This window comes from Trematomus bernacchii, unplaced genomic scaffold, assembly GCF_902827165.1.
Source record: "Trematomus bernacchii unplaced genomic scaffold, fTreBer1.1, whole genome shotgun sequence".
Classification (NCBI taxonomy): Eukaryota; Metazoa; Chordata; class Actinopteri; order Perciformes; family Nototheniidae; genus Trematomus; species Trematomus bernacchii.
The window spans coordinates 599,605-618,856 of NW_022987332.1; the positions used below are offsets into that span (position 1 = coordinate 599,605).

The following is a 19,252-nucleotide window of genomic DNA, read 5'->3' on the forward strand; positions in this document are numbered from 1 at the left end:
TATTCAAATATAGCATGACAGGTCCACTAAAAAAGAGGAATAGTTTCGGCGAAAACTAAAATTATTATAATTTTCCAAAGGGGGGTTCGTTTAGCATGAAACACTTGAAATAACTAAAGGACAAGTTAAACAAGAAAGTAGAAAGAAAGGGAGGTGATAGAAAACTATTTCTGCTAAAAAGTTAGCAATGATTGAGAGTCAGACCTTAACATTTCAGATGTGTGTATCTCACACTGCACTGTAACTTTTATTCATGTATCTTTGCTTTTAAATGAGTGTTTTTAAATGTCATTTTATATCATTGCTTTTAAATGAGTGTTTTTAGATATCATTTTATAATATGTTTCTTAATGCTCTTAATGTCTTTCATTTTTGTAAAGCACTTTGAATTGCCTTGTGTTGAAATGTGCTATATAAATAAACTTGCCTTGCCTTGCCTTGCCTTGGGATAAGTTGGGGATGATCAGTTTTATCCGTCCATCTGTATGGAAATTGATTTATGGAATTGTTAAGTTCTATCAAGGTGAAATACCACTTGCGGACGAACAATTTAAAACATAGTGCCAATTCCAACTGAATTATGCCTTCAAAAATATAGTGTAAAACATCTGGTGGGCACCATTACATTACATTATACCACTGCTACGCTGCTACGCTGACGACACCCAATTAATTCTGTCTTTTCCCCGCTCAGAGACCCAGGTCGTCGCACGCATCTCTGCTTGTCTAGCAGACATCTCTCAGTGGATGTCTGCTCACCACCTCAAGCTCAACCTTGACAAGACTGAACTGCTTTTCCTTCCGGGAAAAGATTGTCCCACTCTTGACCTAACAATCAACATCGGCACCTCTGTTGTTTCCCCGACTCAGACTGCAAGGAATCTGGGTGTGACCCTAGATAACAACCTGTCCTTCACTGCAAACATCACTGCTACAACCCGCTGCTGCAGATACACTCTTTACAACATCAGGAGGATACGTCCCCTCCTGACCCAGAAAGCGACGCAGCTTCTGGTCCAGGCTCTCGTCATCTCACGCCTTGACTACTGCAACTCCCTCCTGGCTGGTCTACCTGCATGTGCCATCCGACCTCTGCAGCTCATCCAGAATGCAGTGGCTCGTCTGGTCTTCAACCTTCCTAAATTCTCCCACACCACACCACTCCTCCGCTCACTTCACTGGTTTCCAGTAACTGCTGGAATCCACTTCAAGACAATGGTACTTGCGTACCATGCTGTGAATGGATCTGGCCCTTCCTACATCCGGGACATGGTTAAACTGTACACCCCAGCACGTGCACTCCGCTCTGCATCAGCCAAACGGCTCGCTGCACCCACACTACGAGGGGGACCCAAGTTCCCATCAGCAAACACACGTCAGTTTGCTATCCTGGCTCCAAAATGGTGGAATGAGCTCCCCATTGACATCAGGACAGCAGAAAGCATACACACCTTCCGGCGCAGACTGAAAACTCATCTCTTTCGACTCCACTTCGAGTGATAGAATTACTATCAAAGCACTATATACTAATAAAGGACTGGCTTATCTAAAGCCAGTTGAGTAGCACTTGAAATGTTTTGGCTCTATGAAACCTGATGTACTTATATGATTCTGTTATCCTCAAGTTTGTATCTTCTTGGTCGAATGCACTTATTGTAAGTCGCTTTGGATAAAAGCGTCAGCTAAATGCAATGTAATGTAATGGTGGGTACCCTGTTACAAAATGGAAATAACTTAATTTCCCAGTTATGGGACGACCTTTCTTCACACCACAACAGTGTACCTGAGCAGGATTTGCTTTTACAGACTGAACATGTAAATCATAGTTATCTTTTGTTCTTGGTGGAAAAGCTCCTGAATGCACTTCCTTTTGCTGATAGTCAGAATGGTCCCCAATGCAAAACCTACAGATATAATGTCCAGAAAAGTTTTCTACAAGTTTACCCAAAGAATGAGCACCAAGATTGTCTGCTGAAACACAAAAAACAGTACCTCTGATATTTGTACCAACCTGAGGCAAAAAAATTCAGTTTCATAGCCAAATTTGTTTACATCATTCGCTTTACAAAGGAGAGCCAAATAGATTTATGTTAGCTGTGATCTCAGTTCAGATGGTACGTCAGCAAGTTCCCAGTAAACTGCTGTAACTTTGTGTTTTTTTCGCGAAGTTCCAAGAGGATTGCAGATTTCAAAATCGTCTACGTAAAGTATAAGTGAAATTCTGAACTCTTCATTAGCATGAAATTAATTTAGCTTGAAATATTTGCCATCATGGAAGGATGCCAACTGTGAAATGTTTGAATGTTTATTCAATACATTGTTCACAATGTCTTCATTTTTCAACAATTGCTGTAAGGTTTGAAGAACAGGCACATACTGAAAGCTACAATTCTCCTTTGGATCCAAAATATACTCAACTGGCTCAATTACACTGAAGTTTTCCTTAAAATATTTTCCCCTCCTAAATTTGGAAGAAAATGGTCCCTCAGGACCAAAGGCTGCACTAAGAGGATTAGAGTGACACAGTTTGTCTACCAATTCACTGACAATTGCTTCATCAACAGCACAGTTATTCTTTGTAAAAATATCATTAACTAACTTTGGAATATACTGAGTTGAGGATGTGCAGATAAACTGAAGCTGTTCCACCAAGTCATCAACACATTTGCCAGAGACATTATAGATGCTTTCCAATTTTAACAAGAGAGAAGCAATATTTTTCACTATTTCACTTGAAGTATCCCTTTCACAACCCAGCTCTAAGGTGGTATCTATGTCCACATGACCATGCGAGTCCAACCCTGGATGTTTTGCAATCACTTCAGTCTTAACATCTTTCCATGAATAGGATCTGTGTTTTCTACTTCTGTGTGTCGCATAAGTCCCATATATGTTTGTCTTGAAATCACATCCATCAAAAGCACATTCTATGGTTTCATGTATTTTCAAGTGGGAATTGATATGTTGAAAAAAGTATTTTGTATTAGGATAAAATGAGTCACAAATTGTACATGTTAAAGACTGCACAACTTCACACTCGTCAGTTTCCTGCGAATTGTGGGATCTATACAAGTGTGTTCGCAGGCCACCCCATGTCTTAAAGGAGCAAGGGCAGTTTAAATGAAGACAGGGTACTGAATATCCACGACCAAAGGTACCGTGCTTCAATCGATAGTGCTTGAGAAGTGACCCTTTCGCTGAAGCCACAAATGTGCAGAGCGTACATTGCCATCCCATATGCTGCAACCTAAAAAAGTGAGGATAATAGTGTTATCACATGGAGCGAACAGACTGGTTTAATGCTACTTTCGACTAATATGTTTTATCATACAGAGCTTTAAAAATGACACCTAATTGTATTTACTCATTGATGCCAATAATTACATCTACTCCAAACTATAGTTAATGGAACATATACTGTAATTGCACAAACATTTGGAAAACAGTCAATAAAAATGATTGGAATTGCAGTGTTCAGAGCCAGGATCTTCAATTGCAGTAGACAATGCAGAAGTAAATGCTTAATATCCGTGACCCAATGTGTCAGGCATATAATTAGTAACAGTTTGTATTATCAAGTCCAAGATATTTGTATATAGTCACTGTTTATGTTTCTAACAAATGCTTCCTGGCCTTTGCAATCAAACATGGTCAAAATCAAGGTGCAACTAATTTTGCTTATTCACCGATTTCTTAAACTTGTATAAAGCAAACTAATATGTTGGCACCGTCGTTTCAGTGTTTAATAAAATAATGAGATTTACCTCCTCTTTCTTGTTATCTTCGTTCAACTTCTCTCCGTTAGCGCAGTCGGTGCTGTGAAACAGATATTGAAAATATTTAACATGCTTCACAAAAAAATGCAACTTTACTTGCTCTAGCCATCATCAAGTGTTCCCCCATAAATATGACAAAACATAAGTTGGGCAAGTAGGCCACTCCTCTTAAGAAAATGCAATGCCTTATTAGAATAATGATGATAATGAACAGTTTCATAAGCATATAGCCAAGACTAGTAACAGCTGCTGGGCCGCGGATACAGTAGCCAGACGTTATCTGAAATCACTTGCACGATACAGTAATCACCCAAATAAACTAACAGCCACCTTACACAAACAAGGTGCATTTATCTTTACATTATCCATACTTTTATCGGCGCTTCTACAAAAATCAACAACATAAGTAATACATTTACACAAACAACTAATAGTAGATTAACTACATTATTCAAACGTTTACAGTAACTTCGGATAATAACACGAGAGAAATAAACGGGGTGCTCTCTTTTCCTCTCTCTCTCTCCTGACAGCCCGTCAGTTTAGTCTCATGCAGCCCGCTAATTCAGTAATGAGTGACCCGACAGTAAAGAATAAACATATTTATAACTAGTTTGGTTACTTCCAGAGGTAGATAAGATTGCTAAATGTGTTAGGTCTAACTTGAAGCGTGTGCTCTGCTCACCGGTCCCCTCACAGCGGCAGAGCTGCAGGTGATCATGCAGAGCTGCTTATATGACTGCCTCCTTATCAGGGATACCTAAACAATAAGCATTGCTTAGTAACCGGGTGTGTCGGCAAAGCCCCCTTCACAGCCTGTTCAAGGCGAGACTGTTGCGCCGTTATTCCGGCATGGCGGGACTTGCAGACACACATATTCGCCGGCGCTGTTGTGTTACACGTCAGGCCGGCATGCCATCTAATATCACAAACTGGGGCAGCATTATGCTGGCATTGCCTGATTAAGTATTAAAAAGTCGACGTAATGGCGGATCTTCTTTACTACAGCATTTCTGAATAACAGTGTAAAAGGGTCTTAAAAGAAACAGCTAACTATGCTACACAGACAGCTGGTTGGTTAGGTACGTTAAAACAACAACTGCGGACAAAGCAGGTGCTAATGTTTCTTCACTTCACCTGGTTGACTGTGTCCACCTCTCTGCTATGCGTGTGCAGAAGCGGACAGAGAAACTAGCTAGACCTACGACAGCATGGCTGCAAGTGTGACAGTATTTAGATAATTACACCCTATAAAGTTGTATATGCACAAAGACAGGGTCAATATTTCATTAACTTTTGCTAGCTGGCTACTTACCAGGATTTGCAGGGAGTTTTCCTGGTGGTTCTCTTCGTGGTGTTTCCTTGCTTATTGCGGTTGCCACATGTGGCGCAGATAGAAAAGTAGATTTCCCATGAGCACACTGTATTTGTGCGCGATTGTTAATGGGGTCCACGTCATGACGTTTAGTGTAATTTACTCAATGTCTTAAGTTGTTGTTAAAGATGAAGAATATTGATTTGGAATGAGTAATAATTGCAGTTCCTGAAACTGATCAGTATAATTAGCCAATTCTCAAATATTTTGACTGAAATTTACCAAAGATATTAACCTGTTAAGCCCGAGAGACCCCGGTACCGGGGCACTGCCGCAACATCTTGCAGGAAATAGTGTCTGAGGGCATGTTCATTTAATAAACTATGAATGTTTTATATCCATGTAACGGGAAGAAACTCATCTAACTGATCATTTTTTTTTCAAAATAAAACCCACAATGCTAACGCTGAGCCTTTGAATTAGCAACGAGCGAAAAATGCTAACAGATTACTGCACCGAAATTCATTCACAAAACCTTATTATTTATCTTTTCTGCACATCCATGACATCGTTTCACATCGTGAGGTGACACAGAATCGAAGGGTACCCTCATTATCACTCAATTATACGAATTTGCGACTTTATAAACAAAAACAGACATCAAAACATGTAGCGCTAGGTAGCTAAAAATGCTAACATGGTTTACCTTGTGTCGTAGTTAGGGATGGGTATCGTTAAGGCTTTAACGGTACTACTACTTTTATCGATACCGCTTATCGATCCGGTCTTTTAACGGTACTTTTGGAGAAAAAAATAAACAAATTGTGAACAAAATTAACATTGCTTTTTATTTAAATAATATTTCACATCAAAAGAAATAACAATGTTTTAACAAATCGTATTAAATAATCTGATGACAGAACTGTAAACAGAATTGCTGAAACTTTAACAAAATAAATAACTCAGTTACCTCTAACCTTTAACCCATGTTTGTATAATTGAGTTAACTCCGTGTGTTGCTGCTAGCATACATAACACCTGACGTGGAAACGTTACTCGTGGATGGGGCTACAGAGCTACTAGAAAGACAGTCGAACCCGGTGCATTTCTCCGTCTGAATGTGGTGCACTTTTGCTAAATGTTTAGACAAATTGCTCGTGTTACCGCCCTTACATGCTAAACTCTTATTGCACTTTTGGCAACGAGCATTGTCCACATCGAGACGGGTAAAGTTTAACCACACCTCGGAGCGCGTTCTCTCCGCCATCTCCTCCATGTGTGTGTGTTGCTGCATGTAGCAGCTGCGTGTGTGTAAACTGCCCCGCCCCCTCACACACAGACGGGGGGAGAGAGATCGAAAATACAAAAAAATAATCATAGATGCATTTTGTAGTCTTTTGCATATTAGAAACGGAGTTGGCGACACTAAAACTGCAATATAATGTTTGTGTAGCAATAATACATATGACATATTTTTTTAGATGTCTCCAGTACCGATAAAAAGACCGATAACGTCGGAGCTTAATGGTACCACGGTCTTTAATAATTCAGCCCCGGGGCCCGTTTAATACCGGGGCTCGGTAACCATCCCTAGTCGTAGTCTGGTCCAAAGTGGTCTTCAATGGCATTAAAACGATAAAAACGCTGCTGAAGTTAATCCATAGGTTAATCCAATGTGTCTGTGTCACTTTGAAATGATTTCTGATAATCCATGAGCAATAAAACTGCTTTTCCGTTTCTAGATGTTAGAGCTACAGTATAGGTTCGCTCTGATGCAATTCTGAATGCGCGAAGCCCCCACCTTTTTGTTGTACAATGTTAGTGAGTGGGGAGATTCCCCTTCGATTCCATTGGCTCTAACGGTCAGAAAGAGATGTCAATCACCAAAATCGACCAATGGGTTCCAGAAACCCCCATTTCCACCCAAATCACCTCAGAGGTGGAGTTTTTTGTTGTTGCTAAACCTCTCTAAAAAGGTCAAATGTCACTTGTTTTGCATCAATCTTGATACAGGGTACTTATTATATGTTGTACTTTGGATTCCTAAAGCTTTTAGTCTACTAACCCATCATCCAAGGGTAGTTTTCACTATAAGTAAAAAATAATTTTTGGACGGACACTATAATTTACAGTTTTTTACAATGTTCAATCTGAATTTTCATTAAAATAAAAAACATCTATATTGTTCTGACTCTTCTACATCCAACTCACAGGTTTATCATTATTTTGAGGAAAAAGATTATTAATTTAACCCTTTTAGAAGGGAAGATATGGTCATTTGTTCTGGGAATGTCATTTTCGAGCCTGAGACCTGAAAAACAGGCTCAGGGCTAAACAGGTTAAGGATATCTTAAAAATATAATTTGTTAGTCAAATACTCATTTCTTTTCATGTAATCAACTTAAATAATAGTAATAATTTAAGACAAAATTAACTGCTGCATTTATTTTGGTATGTCCAACTCAACAATTACTTTGGTGATATTTAGAGATTTTATTAAGGTAGTATAGCTTTTTATTATTGTGATATTTACAAAGCCACTGGTTTCGTTTTTAGAGTGCACATTTAGCCCTCTGTCTGCTCATTTTAAGTATTTTTCCCACTCGTTGATTGAGATCTGAAAGTATTTGCATCCTAACCTTTGAACCCCAAAACAGTTTTGGCTTCCTTTCATCAACTTAATTTAAAAGGCCTATGGTTATAGAGATAGACATAGAGTAGGTTGTTATTTTTTAAGGACAAGTCACGTTACTACATCAGTTTGCATGTGCGTGGTAGTGTGACAGTATTTGACACAGTAAATATTTGTACCGGAATAAATAGAGTTTCAGTGTTTCTCGAATATAAAAAACATTTGAATAAAAAATGCAGTCTCTAAGTCAGGGCGGTTTATTTAAGTTTATATATCTCTTTATAATCCCTACCTCCACCTAGCATCCACCTGTAATAAGGATACTTTTTTTTATCATCTCTCAGCACTTACTGCTTGTTGGTGTTTCCCTGTTCGGATTGACAAGGTCAGAGTCTAGACGGCAATCATTACCGCGATACATATTCAAAACTCCAAAACAATCTCTTCCTCTGCTGGGTTTTGTTTTCTGCATTTATTCATTGTACTTATCAGGTTTGGCCACATACATTCCATCAAATATTTGATGATGTCAGCAGGGAGTTTATCAATGCCAAGAACTAAAACATCATCATAGATGTTTTTGGTGAATATGCCTTTTGCATTAGCTTCAGCAAATCTACCAGTTCTATGAATAAATGAAATTAAACTAGCTAGCACTTGCTTCAAGAGTCACCAGAGAGCTTTTACTCTCATTGCATATTGTTTATTGGATTGTCATCACACATTCATTTGCATAAAGCTCAGTGTGTTGCAGCAAAGGAGGAATCCCATGCAGCCATGTTAAAAAGGGAGATAGAGAAATGTAGAGCCAATATGTTTTTCTTGTTTTAAAAAAATACATATAAATACTCCATTGCATTTTCTTAAAGTTTACAATGCAATACACTCTATCGTATTAAAAACATTACATATCCGACATAGATCTAATTAATCTTCAGGGAGCAGTTTTTCTTTATAGCAAACTCCTCTAATTATTTTCCCTCCCTCTTCTGATGTGAAAAAAAAGAACAACGCATTCATGAAGACAGAGTATCGACCGCATGGATCCACAGCAGCAGCTACCATCAATACCAAGCTCCGATAAAAACATCTGTATGTGGCTTCCGGTTTGGTGAGCGACGCCAGTGGCGTCGCCTGGCCTGGGCATCCGGGGCTTTAGCCCCGAATGTTTTTTCTGTAGCCCCGGACAATTCTCCCTCAATAATATAATACATTAACCGTGCTTTACGTGAACCTCATCATGATACAAGAGAGGACGGCAGGACTGTAATTTCCCGTGTTCAGTGAATGCAACAGAGGCATGACACCAGACCAATCAGAGAGTTGCATGGAAATAAACGTGTGCTTGTGTCATTCAAGCTCGGCTCTGTGTGTGTGTGTGGCAATAGCGCATTTAGTGTGATTGAGAGATAGAGAGAGAGAGAGGGAGGGAGAGAGGGAGAGAGAGAGAGGAGAGAGAGAGAGAAGAGAGAGGGAGAGAGAGAGAGAGGGGAGAGAGGGAGAAGAGAGGGGAGAGAGAGAGGGAGAGAGAGGGACCGGTGGCCAGCAGGGACCGTGTTGTTAGCATCTGGTTAGCTAGCTGCACTAACGGACATAAGGAGCTGTTTGTTCCACAACAAGCTGGAGGAGAGTCCTCTCCTGTCAGACTGAGAGGCTCAGTGAGCTAAAGAAGGGGTTCCCAACCCCCGGTACCGGGTCGCGGAGGTGTTACTCCCGGGCCGCGAAATAGCTGTGAGTTTATCGTAATATTTGCAGAATTATAAATATATAAAAATATTTTATCATAATATTTTTTTCAAAAAGTGTTAATTTTCGCACTCTTTTGCCAACCAGTCATATTATTCATCCAGTAGCTAGTTAATCTTTCACCAGAAAAACCGTTTTGAAAATGGCTTTTATGATGTTCCGAGGGATTCGGCGGCTCAGCCTATAGGTCTCAGCCTCTTGTGCGCACGAGAATGTTACCGGTGCGCCAAGTAGGAAGAGGAGCGCACAGGAGACAACCGTTTGATTGCAGACTGTTATATTTATGTGGGGAAATGGTGCATACATTATTTGAGATATATTTCAAACTCGGACTTCATTTTAAGGACATGTCGGCCAGGGATGTAGAGCTATTTGTTTAAGCACCAGATTGGCAAAACAGGAGAGTAAACCAGTCTGCCTTGATCTATGAATTCATGTCCGGGACTCTCACGGTATCTGCTGCCCGCAGCTGTTTTATAGAAGGAACACCTCCTTCACTTCATGAAATGGCTGCAGCATCAGGAGGCAGCGGGACGTATACTCCGCCTCTGAGAAGTGCAGCAACAGCGGGTAAAGAGCTGTGCCTTTTTACGCACCGCCTTCGCTGTGTTTAACTTCATCAGCTTAAGAGTGACTGCAGGCTGCTACGTGTTAACCACACACACCTCTACACACATCTCTACACACATCGAACTGCCCGATTACTCCCCCTTTTATTAGATTTATGAAGGAGATGTCCAGTCAGTCACCAAGGCGCATGATGTGTGTGTGTATGTGCTCTGCTCAGCTCAGCTCTGTGTGTTCGGTGTGTTTGTGTCTGTCCGACACCGGCATTTGTTTTAAAATGTTTATGAACAGTAATTTACACACATATGGCTAACTCCATATATGCGGCTGTTCCCAAAATAAATTAGTTTAATCTTAATCTCGATGTAGTGCTAAATGCTGTCGGAGTGCACCGGAACGAACGACACTATCATAATATCTTCTGAAAACAAATGCCAGTGTCACACACACACACACACACACACACACACACACACACACACAACACACACACACACACACACACACACACACACACACACACACACACACACACACACACACACACACACACACACACACACACACACACACACACACACACCACCACACACCACACACACACACACACACCGGCGACCGGACATCTCCTTCATAATGCGCCTTCTCCTCGTTTTCCCAGCATTCACTGGATTATCCGTAAATCAAAAACCAAAACGTTGATTTATCTGTTTTCCCGTTTTGGTTTAAAACAGAATAACGTCGTTTTTTTGGTTTTCCGAAAAACCAAAAAACAACACTGGTTCTTTTTTAAACTTTGTTAATATGTTTTGGATGCATATTGTTCTAGTATTTGTTCAGGCTGTTACATACAATTAGCCTCTGTTGCTACCTGCTGGTGGTGAGTAAATATTAAAATCAGTTAAAATTGACAACCGGTCCGCGATTTTTTTTTAATGTATCTGCCGGTCCTTGGCACAATAAAGGTTGGGAACCCCTGAGCTAAAGGACTCTCTGAGTGTTTAGATAGTTAACTTTAGTCTAAGTTATCTCAGTGGGTCTCAAACGGTTTGGTCACAAATTATTCAAAATATTATTTCCGCGGCACACCTTCATATGATCATTATAGTTATAAAAAAAATAAGAGAATAAAGGAAAAACAGTTATGAAATACTATATGTCAGTAAAACAAGAATAGAGTTTAAAAGGGGAGTGATTTGTAAAATATCCATAAAGAAAAAGAAAATCTGCTTACAGTTCTGTTTCATATGGGTGCTGAGAGAGGTATCCATCGATCTCTTCATTTTGCTCTCAAAGTGCACCAGATTGATGCTTTTAACTTCAATATTTAAAAAAAAATCTTCCCGGGGGAGCATGCCCCCGGACCCCCTAGAGGAGGTGAGGTCCGCCCCCCACTCATAAAAAATAGCACTTTACCCCTGCCTATATGCCGTGAGCTGATTATCGAGCCTTCATTGTAACAGTCGCGGGTGTACTGTGTGCGTGTGGGGAGTGTTGAAGTAAAAAATTCCACTGTAGCGCCGCGGCCGCCGCCACTGTGGGCTAAGACCCGAATGTTTTCAGGTCCAGGCGACGCCCCTGAGCGACGCGATGGCTGCTTAAAGAACGTGCTCCCGACGTTCGGTGCTAAAAGTTACCAACGACAACCGGAATACATAAAACATTTATTTTACAGTTTGGCTTAAGAGTGTTGGTCTTGAGAATGCCTAAAAAAAAGGGTAAAAAACTAATGCAGACTGATTTATTTGACGGAGACAGAGCTAGCCTAGCTTCTTCTGCTAGCAGTGTGGTGGGGGACGACGACACTCCAACGCACCTCGAGAAAGACCAAACTGGGAGAGCGGACATGAGCCTCATACTGAAAGAATTGAGAGAGTTCAGGAAAGACAACGGTCAGCAGCTGAAAGAGATTTGTGAAGAAATAAACAAGACTAACACTAGAATTGCCGAGGCAGAAGGGCGGATTGAGGCGGCTGAAACACGGCTACAGGTGGCGGAGGAGGCGGTGACGGAGCTGCTACAACTGCAGGTGCATCTGGATGCTAAGCTAACGGACCTGGAGGGTTGGTCCAGACGGGAAAATATCCGAATCCACGGCGTTAAAGAGAGGGCAGAGGATAATTCCCCGTCGATGGGAACTTTTGTGGAGGCTTTGCTGAGGGAGGGTTTGGACCTCGCGGCTACATTTGAACTACGAGTTGAGAGAGCGCACCGCGCCCTGATGCCGAACCCGCCCGGGGAAGCCTCGCCGAGGTCTATCATAGTCAAACTGTCAAGCTACAGGACGAAAGAAGAATTGCTGAGACTGGCCTGGCAAAAGCGAGGATTTCAACATCTCGAAAGGAGGGTAAATCTGGATCATGACTACGTGCCTGATGTGTTAAGAAAGCGAAGGGCGTATGCAGAAGCAAAAATGGTCCTGAGGGAGAGGAAGATAAGATTTCAAACTCCGTTCCCGGCCAGGTTAAGAGTCTATGAGGAGGGAATTGTCGTATACAGATCGGTGGAGGAAGCGACTGATGATATGGCAAAGAGGGGGCTCCCGGTGTCGGTCATTAAGGCCCAGACACACCAGGCCGTCACCAGAGAACTCGCCGACACCGACAGTTGCATCGCCGTGTTCTCCTGCGTCTTGGTCATGTGTCGCACTGGAACACACCGCAAAGACTTCAGCCGAGCACGTACGAACTGCGCATGCGTGAGTGGCAATAACTCTCCTTACCAGCAAGCGGCGGTAGTGTGTATTCGTCATTCAAAATAGGCAACAACTGGAAGACAGAGAAGAAGAACAGACTGATATAAACAAACAACAAATAGCGTGTGCGTTCCATTTTCACTCTCGTCCATCGAAAACATGTTTTAGAATATAAAAATACATGAATGATGAAATGAGCACATAAAGTGCAGACATACTATAAAATCACAGTTAATAGACCTGCATCTGATGATCGCAGTGTTCTGGCGTGTGTGTAGTTTATTGAGTCAGCAATGTAATAATGGCCACTTCTTGCTAAATTTACATTTCCATGTGATGCTTTTATCCGAGGCGACTCACAATAGGTAAATGAACAGCAGTAGACAGCATCTCATTTACTTAGACACTGTACTTAAGGACAATGTTGAGGTACTTGAGACTAATCCTGCAACTTTATACTGACAAATAAACCGATGAGATGAAAAACCGGACTTGATCAAACAAATCACGGAGCTCTCAGCAGAGGACAGCCGGGGACGCTCCCGCCGATATCAGAGATGTCCCTGCTATGTGTGGGAGGTAAGAGAGGACATTTAAGGGTTATGTTTGATGTCTTTAAGTATCACCTGCTGGGGTTTAGCTGCTGTCCTGTGCCTTCTTAAATCGTTTGTTTATGTCCCTCACTTCCGTTTCGCTTCTCATTTGCTAGCTGAACAGCTGATCAGAGTGGTTTCTTGGCCCGATAGCTTGTGTCCGACACACGGCCGATTCAACATGTTGAATCGGCCGTGTGTCGACCGTGAAAGGCCAAATAAGGCGTGTCACGGCCGAGGGTTCGGGACACACCAAATTGACTTTGGGCGACAGGGCACGCTTCATCGCCAGACAACCGAAGACGGCCGATATCGGCCTGGTGTGTCTGGGCCTTTAAGCACCCAGATTCACTTTTGGAACGGATCCAGCTGATTACTTGGCGCACCAGCAAGAGACCGGGGACCCGGGACAGAGCCGGCAGGAATGTTAACTACAAGGAGAAGCTAGAGGCCTTTAGGCACAAGGACTCAGCGTGAATGGAAGTGAACTGAAAGCTGCTGTTTGCCGATAAACGGGTGAGTTTTTATTTTCAGTAGAGGAAGCCGAAGAGCTGGCTCCCACAAGAGAGAGACTTAAAGGTCCCATGTCATGGCCATTTCCACTGAACATAATTCCATTGTTGAGGTATACTAAAATAGATTTATACTGTGCAATTTTCCAAACTCACATTGGTTTCGCATACAGCATCTCTGTAAAGTATGTTTATTCACCGGTATTCACTCTCTGTCCTAAATGGCTCGTTGCAGCTCTTGCCCCCCCCTCCCTGTGTGCCCAATGTGCTCCGATTGGTCAGCTCCGCTCATGTCTAACAGTGCTTTTTTCGGCTCGCTCTCAGCGGAACATCAGTCTTATAATGGCCTCGGTACAGCCGTATATTTTATACGCTAACTAACCGAACTGTACCTACAACTGTTGTTATAGAAGAGTAAGTTATTTTTACCTGTAATAAACTACTACTGTTTGATGAGAAATCAAATCATGGTTTGCTATATATGAATGATATGTTATAGGAGCAAATAATTCAGGGAAGAAAGGATACTAAGTATTTCCATCAAACTTTATTTTTAGAAATGTACAAAATGAACATGTGTAAATATACATATATACACTGTATATCCATTCCTCCCCGTATAGGCGTTTTCGGCATCTTGCCTATCGCAGCTCTGTAAACTGGTGCTGGGGCTTTTTAGGACAAGGCATCAGAGTGGTCATCCCGTGTGTGTGTTGTCCGCCAGATACGCCAGGAGTTTCCTGATCTGGCTGGACGAAATCAAATGCAAATCACAAAATATTAGAGAAACTTAGTTGTTTTAGATTAGTTAGTAGTAGTTATGGTAGGAGTGTGTATCTATCTAATCAACACAGTTAGCTTGCCAGCTAATATGCTAACCTACGTTTGCTAGTTGTTCAGTGTAATATGCCAATCTACTATGAACAACAGCTAGTCTAGGCTAGCAAGAACATGTTTACAATTGCAATCTTATACGGGTAGTCTGCTACGTTCGGTCATTCATTGTAGCTGGCATGAAAACAATGTTTTCCCTAGCATGTCTAGCTCTAGCTAGCCTTCTTGTTTAGCTATGTAGCATACACGCTATGAACGGTAGCTCGGTAGCACACACGCCAGGAACGCCAACTATAATGTACTGACCGTACGGTAAATCACCCTGAGTATACTGTCTGAGTATTTCGTGTGTGATTGCAGACATTCTCCAGCTATGAGATACATGTAAGGCCATCTGCTAACATTGGAGTTGATATATGGAAACGCTAGCAACTTAGTTAGCCCTGTTAGCACTGCTCGCACACACACAGACACACACACTGCTGGAGGAGCAGACAGGCTTGGCGATACAGCTAGAACAAGCGAAACTCATCCTGAGAACACACAAACACTCACAGCCGAAGTAAAAACAATAAGTGTGGCTTGATATTGAGTAAGAAAAAGGTTTATAACGCTGTGAGCATGGGTCTGCGGAGAGCATTTCAACGTAGAAAAACGTTTGCCCATTTATACAGTCGTGGTAGATACTAGGGATGCCAGAAACTGACCATGATCAAAATCGAAAATCGGACAGCCCTGGCGAATATGAATCGATTATTCGACCCCCCCCCCCCCCCCGCGGGAGAGAAAGAAAAAAAATATTTTCGCAGAGCTTGCATTTCACTTCATTTGCACTTGTCAGTTCGAAGTAGTTCCACGAGGAACTCTTCTGTGGACGTGCCGCTCTGTTCATCTTTAGTTGTGTTCTCACTGTTCTGTCACCAATAAATCAATCGCACGTGTGTCGGAGAGGGAGGGGGGGGGGGGCGGGGTCGGTGTGTAGCTGCTGGCTTCCTCCAAGTTTACAGTAAAACAAACTGGTGGTGTGATCAATGGTCATTTACAATTATTAATACTATTACTATTATTAGCATTAGTCTATATTTTGGTTGAAACTAAGCCAGAAAAAAAAAAAGAAAAACATAAATATTAATAAAAAGATATATAAATAAAATCGAATTTGAAAAATAATCTTCGATTATGGAGACTGTAACGAATATTCGAATAATCGAATAATCGCTGGCATCCCTAGTAGATACCTTGTTTGTTTTAAACATCATAAATACACAAACAACAATGAATACTTACAGGTTGTGTACCTGAATCTCCCGCTGGTCCAAACAAAGTAGGAACAGCATCGTTCTTCAGTGCCCTACGCTGTACATATCCGGCATGAATCGCTGAAAGGTTTTGGGAAGCTTTGTTACGTGAAAGGCTGGCAGAGGGTGCGGCCATAGAGCTCTGGGCGTGGCTACTGGGTATCCCTACGTAGCGATACCCAGGAAGTAAACAATGGAAAATGAGAAATCTCCAATGAGGCGTTTTGGGGAGGTGTGTTAGAGTTTTACTCGCTACAGGGTGTACTTTGAGGGTTTTTGACTCTGCAGAACGTTTACATGCATAAAAACCTTCATAACACACAAGGGGACGGGTAATAACCGGAAAAGCATGACATGGGACCTTTAAGACTATAATCACGTTCTGCACACTAAAGAAGCATTGTACAGGCTATAACTAAGAATATTCTGTAAGGGTCGGGGCATTAATCTTCAGCCATGCAGCCGACAGATGTTTGAAGGTCAGTGAGGCCTGCCTCTGTATTATCCACAAATATGAAAGTTTGATTTCTGATTTCACTGTTAACTACAGAAGGCTTACAGAGACTATTGTATTATCTAAGACTGTAAACATGAGGAAAAGCTGAATAAAAAGAGAATTTCCACAAAAAAAAAAAAACATCTGTCTGAGGTGAAGGTATACGTGTGTGTGTGTGTGTGTGTGTGTGTGTGTGTGTGTGTGTGTGTGTGTGTGTGTGTGTGTGTGTGTGTGTGTGTGTGTGTGTGTGTGTGTGTGTGTGTGTGTGTGTGTGTGTGTGTGTGTGTGTGTGTTTGAGAAACAGTTAAAGTGACTCTCAGTTTGCAGCAGTTCTTTATGTGTCTGTGTGTGTATTCTTTAGAGAAATTGGTGTGATACAGTACATTGACAGAGAACAACATCCATGATTCATGAACACTCATCACTTCACCATCCACAGCTCATTGACCTTTCTCACAACAGTTAATGTTACAACCTGACACATTCACAACGATCCTCTCCATTAAGGAAAAGCAATAGGACGTTTTAGCACACTTTATTTGGAGGCAAAATGGAAGAGTGCTTGGCTGCAGTGAGTGCATGGATAATGAAAGAAAGCAAAGACAACGGCCTTGCTACTTTTCCCAGCTTTGCCTGTTACCTGTTCCATCTTGAATATGAGCACACAAGTACATTTTCTTTTATGAAATCTGATCTGGCCATACCTTTATGCAGCCTGGAACCATCTATAAGCCTGAGTGTAACCTCAATGTGGCTTAACCTGTTAAGCCCTGAGCCTGTTTTTCAGGTCTCAGGCTCGAAAATGACATTCCCAGAACAAATGACCATATCTTCCCTTCTAAAAGGGTTAAATTAATAATCTTTTTTCTCAAAGTAATGATAAACCTGTGAGTTGGATGTAGAAAAGTCAGAATCAATATAGATGTTTTTTATTTTAAAGAAAATTCAGATTTGACATCGTAAAAAACTGTAAATTATAGTGTCCGTCCAAAAATTCTTTTTTACTTATAGTGAAAACTACCCTTGGATGATGGTAAGGTAGACTAAAAGCTTTAGGAATCCAAAGTACAACATATAATAAGTATGCAGTTTTGCATCAGAGTGAACCTATCTCTAGCTTTGACATCTGGAAACGGAAAAGTAGTTTTATTGCTTATGGATTATCAGAAATCATTTCAGAGACACAGACACATTGGATTAACCTATGGATTAACTTCAGCAGCGTTTCTATCGTTTTAATGCCATTGAAGACCACTTTGGAGAGACTACAGAGCCAAGGTAAAAATGTTAGCATTTTTAGGTACCTAGCGTCACCTGTTTTGATGTCCGTTTTTGCTTAAGTTATAACGTCGCAAATTCGTATAATTCAGTGATAATGTGGGTACCCATCGATTCTGTGTCACCTCACGATGTGAAACGATGTCATGGATGTAGAGAAGAGATAAATAATAAGGTTTTGTGAGTGATTTTCGGTGCAGTAAGGTGTTAGCATTTTTTCGCTCGTTGCTAATTCAGAGGCTCAATGTTAGCATTGTGGGTTTTCTTTTGAAAATGATAATGATAAAATAAAAATGATCAGTTAGATGAGTTTCTTCCCGTTACATGGATATAAAACATTCACAGTTTATTAAATGAACATGCCCTCAGACACTGTTTCCTGCAAGATGTTGCGGCAGTGCCACAGTACCGGGGTCTCTCGGGCTTTACAGGTTAAGTGGCTATGATGTAAAGATGAAGTGGACTCTGCCAAGAAAAGACAGCAGGTAACCTACAGAGATCAAACATTCCAAAAAGTCTGAACCCTTCAATGTCAAACAATCATGGCTTTCATGAAGCTGACAGAACAGAAGATTGTAAGTTAGACAGATTCAACTCACTTTCGCTAATAAATCCCTCCATCATCTCCGACACTAACAAACTGTCCATAGAGTCAATCCACATCCAAAACCACAAATATATCGATATCATTAAAGAGATATACATTCTAAATTAGAGTTTGCTTAAATGTTAACCAATCTAATGTCTAAATGAGGGGGCAATAAGGAGTGAACCCAGAATCAGCCCATAGGGAATATGCCAGCCTGGGGTTTAACAGTGCTCTAAATATAAATCTCGTCTTGGGGTTCCAGCTGGTGGGCTCGTCCCTGCTACAGTCTGCTGGCAGGGGGGCCGGCTTCACAAAGCTTCCTGATAGGCTGGAACTATGTGAGGCTGCATACCTAATAGTTACAGATTGCCTTATTCACTTTATTGGCTTCTCAATTAGCATTGGGTTTAAATCCATAATACCTGAAGTACTGCTAACAGTATTTCTGATTTAATGTAGCTGGTGTTTGCCTGACATGGTGTAACATCGACTACCTCAGCATGCGGAACGACGACAGAAACCACACCAACATTAACTTCTATCTTTCTAGAGAGAGAGAAAGACAATCAATGCACCATGATGAATCAAGACTTAACCCATGTTGTATAGAGAAGAAAATAGAGAATCACTATTTGGCAGTCAATTGTGATATTGTGGCAGGACGCCAATCAATGCATGGGAAACACTGTGTACAGCGCTCATCCCTGTGAAAACAGGGTATATAAGGGGAAGAAGATTAAGTCTCCAAGGCAGAAGTAAAACAAAAATGCTGATTCACAACACCCCAACTATCAACAGACAACATCCTAAATATGCTGACAACGTTAGATTGCACAGACGGCTGCTTAACGTGCTGCAGCTGTACCCCATTACGCTGTTTAAATGTTTGATAAATAAAGAATGATAAATACAGTTAAAAAC

The 19,252-nt window shown here is 41.3% G+C and overlaps 1 long non-coding RNA gene across 1 annotated transcript; it reads right to left on the bottom strand.

Moving 5' to 3' along the window:
• Positions 1-4,406: 4,406 nt before the first annotated feature.
• On the bottom strand, positions 4,407-16,791 carry LOC117479908. The gene is made up of 3 exons (XR_004555600.1): positions 16,779-16,791; positions 8,942-8,945; positions 4,407-4,506 (listed from the first exon to the last, which is right to left on the bottom strand). It is a non-coding gene; the product is annotated as an uncharacterized LOC117479908 (long non-coding RNA).
• Between the last annotated feature and the right edge of the window lie 2,461 nt (positions 16,792-19,252).